The sequence below is a fragment of the Coregonus clupeaformis genome, chromosome 7 (genome assembly GCF_020615455.1).
Source record: "Coregonus clupeaformis isolate EN_2021a chromosome 7, ASM2061545v1, whole genome shotgun sequence".
Classification (NCBI taxonomy): Eukaryota; Metazoa; Chordata; class Actinopteri; order Salmoniformes; family Salmonidae; genus Coregonus; species Coregonus clupeaformis.
The window spans coordinates 37490006-37496767 of record NC_059198.1 but is presented as its reverse complement, the minus strand read 5'-3'; the positions used below and the strand labels follow the sequence as shown (position 1 = coordinate 37496767).

Genomic DNA, 6762 nt, shown 5'->3' with positions numbered 1-6762 from the left:
CATGCGGTTTTACGTCGGTTAATTATCAAGAATTTACACTAACCTTACCATTCCAAACAACATGTTTACTTGAATGAACCGACCTGTCAAAACCTTCTTCTTCTATGAGGTTTAACAGCGGTTGGCATCCAATAAATATTGCATTACCACCACCTACTAGATTGGAGTATAACTCCCTTATACTTTGCTTTAAAAAATAAAAGACTACAAATACCCTACCATCTAACATTACACTCACAACACAAAACAAAAATTACTATAATAATAATAACTACCATACTCCACTATTTAAATCTATGTATTCCTACTTCAGGCCAACAGCCTGTAAAGGATGGGACACCACCACTTAACACACCCTGTAACTCTTCTGTCAAGTCTCGCACATCCAAATACCTCTCTGCAGCTGCCACCACAACCTCTATTTTCTGCTGACTTACGTTCCATCCCTGCAGTACAGTTGATAACCATCGCTATAAATGCCAAAAATCCAATCTTACTGAAACATATATCACTTGTTGGTTTATCCCTCTGTACTGGTACAGATCTACTACTCACACCACTCCTCTCAGGATCCCTCCCCCTTGACTCATCTTCCTCTACTTTCTTCACTGCCTCCGCATATGACAACTTCTGCACTACTCTAACCCTGGAAACCTCAACCTGCCTCTCTCGCACCAGACATTTCGGATCCCGAGACATGGTCACCCCCAGTGGCGGCTCCTGAAAAAATTCTCAGGAGGGGCAATTTTTCTGATGATTTAGGTGACCTACACACATTTAAAAAAAGATATGTCCAGCAACAACATGAAGACAGGGGCAGCATATAAGTCAATACCAGAAGCATTTATTGACTGATCTGGGGAGATGGATTCCAGTTTCTGTGACAGATTATAAATAATCTCTGATGCCTTTGTTATATTAGCTTTTGGTTGAATGTACTGTCGTAGTAAATATATAATTACATTTTAGTCATTTAGCAGACGCTCTTATCCAGAGCGACTTACAGTTAGCACATACATTATTTTTATCGAACCCACAACCCTGGCGTTGCAAACGCCATGCTCTACCAACTGAGCTACATCCCCTGCCGGCCATTCCCTCCCCTACCCTGGACGACGCTGGGCCAATTGTGTGCCGCCCCATGGGTCTCCCGGTCGCGGCCGGCTACGACAGAGCCTGGATTCGAACCAGGATCTCTAGTGGCACAGCTAGCACTGCGATGCAGTGCCTTAGACCACTGCGCCACTCGGGAGACATGTTATAGCTTGGTCTGACTAAAATCTTGTGCATGACCCATTTTGTGTTGGGCGTTTGTTTTCAATCAATGCTGTTCCTATCCTATAACAATGGACAAAAGAGTCCTATCTTGTCAGCCTTGTCAGCAGGTGGCCAAGGACAACACCCACGCCATAGGTCTCTCAGTTCTTCCAACTCACGAGTTCTTGCTCTGAGGACACACACACACACACACACACACACACACATCATCACTGTTAAACAAAAATCCCTCTCTTTGGTACAACAATAACTCCTAAACAAACTATTAGTCCGTTTTAGCGGGCATTACCACGATCAACAAGATCAGTCCAAACCAACCACTGGAAATCCTATGGTTGGCAGAATGTTGTAAACTAGATCTACAAATTAAAAACATAAATACCACCTGCTAGTTCAGCAGCAGGGGCAGCTGCTAGCCGCTATTGTCTAATTACGTTCCTGAGTTACATCACGTATGACCAATCGCGTAAAGTCTGCAACCCACACCCGAATTTAAAGCTTTGAATATTTAAAAAATAGATTTTACATGTACAGTGACAGGCTATACAGAGAACTTCTGGGGATTTTCAACTTGACTGAAATACGCCCCAAAAGCAGGGCGGGGCCATTTGAAGCACGACTTTTAGCCTGATTTGACATTTAGTGGCTGGCAGATCAGACGTGAACACTGATAACTACTGTTGCCGTGATATAATTGATTAGAAAAAAAATCCCTTCCTTTTCCCGTTTGGCAGTGCGTCGCCCATATCGCCCTATTGAACAGGCCGTCCCTGGTCACCCCTACAATTAACACATACCACTGCTTTCCCCAATGCTACATATTCCTTTGTCTCATGCCCTTCTGCACACTTCTCACACCTAGGAACCGCCCTCCTACACACTGCTGCCACATGCCCATAAGCTTGACACCTTTAACAACGTAATGTATTCAGCACAAAAGCTCGTACAGGATAACTTCTATATCCTAACATCACTTTGTCGGGCAAAGACTCAACATAAAAACTCAAAAGAACAGACAATGACTTCTGTTTCTCCACTCACGCCACCCTGTTTGCGTTGCACCAAACGACAAGCATCACAAACACCAGGAATCTTCCCCTTCAGTTGGTCAGCTTTCGCATTTACCGCTACCCCAGTAATCACGCCTTTCAATGGCGCCCTTTTCTTGAGAGCAAAACAATTCACATATCTTGCCCCCATTTGTTTAACACGGAGCGCCTGCTCCCTCTGAGCAGCAGAAACACAAACAATTATCTCCAGACCACTTCTGGTTACCCTGACCGATTCCACAGCACCAAACTCTGTTTTCACCCACCCTGAAACCACAAATGGATCAGCAAGGCAAGGGTCCTCTTTTTCCCAAAAACTGCACTCCTATTGTCACAGACTCATCTTTATCCTGACCCTCGGTGCAAACCTCGGGTTCCGAGAACTTCACCACACCTACCACCTCCGATACCGTGCCCTCATTCACTTCCATATGTCCTTCTGTCATCAACTCCCTCCGCTTACACTTTCTACCATTCCACTTTAACAAAACATCTCCCTTTTTTCCTGCCATTTTTAACTGACTCAAGCTCACCCTGTTCCTCCCTCTCTCTCTTAGTTCTCCCCTGCCGCCCTTTTATGACAGACAGACCAGCCTTCCAATCGCTATCTCCCATTCCCTATTTTCCGGGTTTGGCAGAGCAAGTGTTGAACTGTAACTCAGTAAAATCGTTGAAATTGTTTCATGTTGCATTCTCCTGGCATCCGCCAAACCCAGATTCGTCCAGTCGGACTGCCAGATGGTGAAGCGTGATTCATCACTCCAGAGAACGCGTTTCCACTGCTCCAGAATCCAATGGCGGCGAGCTTTATGCCACTCCAGCCGACCCTTGGCATTACGCATGGTGATCTTAGACTTGTGTGCTGCTGCTCGGCCATGGAAACCCATTTCATGAAGCTCCTGACTAACAGTTATTGCGCTGACGTTGCTTCCAGAGGCAGTTTGGATCTCGGTAGCGAGTGTTGCAACCAAGGACAGACGATTTTCACTCGCTACATGCTTCAGAACTCTGCAGTCCTGTTATGTGAGCTTTTGTGGCCTACCACTTCGTGATGAGCCGTTGTTGCTCCTAGATGTTTCCACTTCACAATAACAGCACTTACAGTCGACCAGGGCAGCTCTAGCAGGGCAGAAATTTTACAAACTAACCATCCTATTATGGTGCCATGTTGAAAGTCACTGAGCTCTTCAGTAAGGCCATTCTACTGCCAATGCTTGTCTATGGAGATTGCATGGCTGTGTGCCCGATTTTATACACCTGTCAGCAACGGGTGTGGCTGAAATAGCCGAATCCACTAATTTTAAGGGTGTCCACATACTTTTGTATATATAGTGTATGTTCCCTCTCACCTCTTCTACATGCTATTTGGACTCTTCAAGGTGAGACATTCACACACAATCATCATCATAATAAAAAACTGTCGTGTGTGTGTTGGTGTGTGTCAGTGTGCGTAGAACTCTATGCGGGCCAATGTGGAGCTCCATGAGGACAGTAAGGAGGGCTTACCTCCGGTGAAGGCCAAAGTCAAACTGGGCAAAGAGGACCTGTCCATAAAGGTAACACAAACACACCTGCCCATACGAAGACATGCAATCTTTGAGTGAAATGTATGATAAATGCTTGATAAATCATTTACTATAATATTTTACCCATTGTGTCAAATGTAGTGACATATCCTTTCCTCTCTCTCTCTCCTTTCTCTCTGTCCTCTCTCTCTCTCTCTCTCTCTCCCTCCATCACTATCTCTGTCAGATCAGTGATAGGGGTGGAGGTGTCCCTCTGAGGAAGATTGATCGGCTGTTTACCTACATGTACTCCACCGCTACCCCACACCCAGCCTAGAACCCTCCAGCACTGTCCCACTGGTACACACCCAGCCTAGAACCCTCCAGCACTGTCCCACTGGTACACACCCAGCCTAGAACCCTCCAGCACTGTCCCACTGGTACACACCCAGCCTAGAACCCTCCAGCACTGTCCCACTGGTACACACCCAGCCTAGAACCCTCCAGCACTGTCCCACTGGTACACACCCAGCCTAGAACCCTCCAGCACTGTCCCACTGGTACACACCCAGCCTAGACCCTTCCAGCACTGTTCCACTGGTACACACCCAGCCTAGACCCTTCCAGCACTGTTCCACTGGTACACACCCAGCCTAGACCCTTCCAGCACTGTTCCACTGGTACACACCCAGCCTAGACCCTTCCAGCACTGTTCCACTGGTACACACCCAGCCTAGACCCTTCCAGCACTGTTCCACATATTTCTCTGTTATTCTGACTCATCCTGATGCCACTAACAGATGTGCTTGTAATTTCAAGGAACTCATTTTGAAGAAGTTGCCGTTCTCCCCCTCTTCTAGTCTGCTCTCTGTCTTTTCCCTCCCTCAATTTTCTCTTGTCCTCCGTCCAGGCAGGGTTCGGTTACGGTCTGCCCATCTCTAGGTTGTATGCCAGGTATTTTCAGGTAGACCTGAAGCTCTACTCCATAGAAGGGGTGGGCACTGATGCAGTCATTTATCTGAAGGTAGGAGGAGCTTCTCTCACCACTAATCACTTCTGTTGTTACTCTGTAATTTTCAGACTCTGATATACAGTGGGGAGAACAAGTATTTGATACACTGCCGATTTTGCAGGTTTTCCTACTTACAAAGCATGTAGAGGTCTGTAATTTTTATCATAGGTACACTTCAACTGTGAGAGACGGAATCTAAAACAAAAATCCAGAAAATCACATTGTATGATTTTTAAGTAATTAATTTGCATTTTATTGCATGACATAAGTATTTGATACATCAGAAAAGCAGAACTTAATATTTGGTACAGAAACCTTTGTTTGCAATTAGAGATCATACGTTTCCTGTAGGTCTTGACCAGGTTTGCACACACTGCAGCAGGGATTTTGGCCCACTCCTCCATACAGACCTCCAGATCCTTCAGGTTTCGGGGCTGTCGCTGGGCAATACGGACTTTCAGCTCCCTCCAAAGATTTTCTATTGGGTTCAGGTCTGGAGACTGGCTAGGCCACTCCAGGACCTTGAGATGCTTCTTACGGAGCCACTCCTTAGTTGCCCTGGCTGTGTGTTTCGGGTCATTGTCTTGCTGGAAGACCCAGCCACAACCCATATTCAATGCTCTTACTGAGGGAAGGAGGTAGTTGGCCAAGATCTCGCGATACATGGCCCCATCCATCCTCCCCTCAATACGGTGCAGTCGTCCTGTCCCCTTTGCAGAAAAGCATCCCCAAAGAATGATGTTTCCACCTCCATGCTTCACGGTTGGGATGGTGTTCTTGGGGTTGTACTCATCCTTCTTCTTCCTCCAAACACGGCGAGTGGAGTTTAGACCAAAAAGCTCTATTTTTGTCTCATCAGACCACATGACTTTCTCCCATTCCTCCTCTGGATCATCCAGATGGTCATTGGCAAACTTCAGACGGGCCTGGACATGCGCTGGCTTGAGCAGGGGGACCTTGCGTGCGCTGCAGGATTTTTAATCCATGACGGCGTAGTGTGTTACTAATGGTTTTCTTTGAGACTGTGGTCCCAGCTCTCTTCAGGTCATTGACCAGGTCCTGCCGTGTAGTTCTGGGCTGATCCCTCACCTTCCTCATGATCATTGATGCCCCACGAGGTGAGATCTTGCATGGAGCCCCAGACTGAGGGTGATTGACCGTCATCTTGAACTTCTTCCATTTCCTAATAATTGCGCCAACAGTTGTTGCCTTCTCACCAAGCTGCTTGCCTATTGTCCTGTAGCCCATCCCAGCCTTGTGCAGGTCTACAATTTTATCCCTGATGTCCTTACACAGCTCTCTGGTCTTGGCCATTGTGGAGAGGTTGGAGTCTGTTTGATTGAGTGTGTGGACAGGTGTATTTTATACAGGTAACGAGTTCAAACAGGTGCAGTTAATACAGGTAATGAGTGGAGAACAGGAGGGCTTCTTAAAGAAAAACTAACAGGTCTGTGAGAGCCGGAATTCTTACTGGTTGGTAGGTGATCAAATACTTATGTCATGCAATAAAATGCAAATGAATTACTTAAAAATCATACAATGTGATTTTCTGGATTTTTGTTTTAGATTCCGTCTCTCACAGTTGAAGTGTACCTATGATAAAAATTACAGACCTCTACATGCTTTGTAAGTAGGAAAACCTGCAAAATCGGCAGTGTATCAAATACTTGTTCTCCCCACTGTACCTCTGCTCTGCAATACTATTCACTATCAACTTTTATAGCAACATCACTCCGTCGCTATTCATTGGTTCTTCTGTTTTCCCTCCCCAATCCAGGCTTTGTCCAGTGAGTCGCTCGAGCGCCTGCCTGTCTTCAATAAATCGGCATGGCGACACTACCAGACCAGCCCAGAGGCCGACGATTGGAGCAAAGAGCCACGAGACACCAGCATATCAAATTACAAGGCCAACAGATAA

The 6762-nt window shown here is 46.2% G+C and overlaps 1 pseudogene; it reads left to right on the top strand.

The window, feature by feature from the left end:
- The first annotated feature begins 3322 nt into the window (after positions 1-3322).
- Positions 3323-6762, top strand: LOC121570182 (annotated as a pseudogene).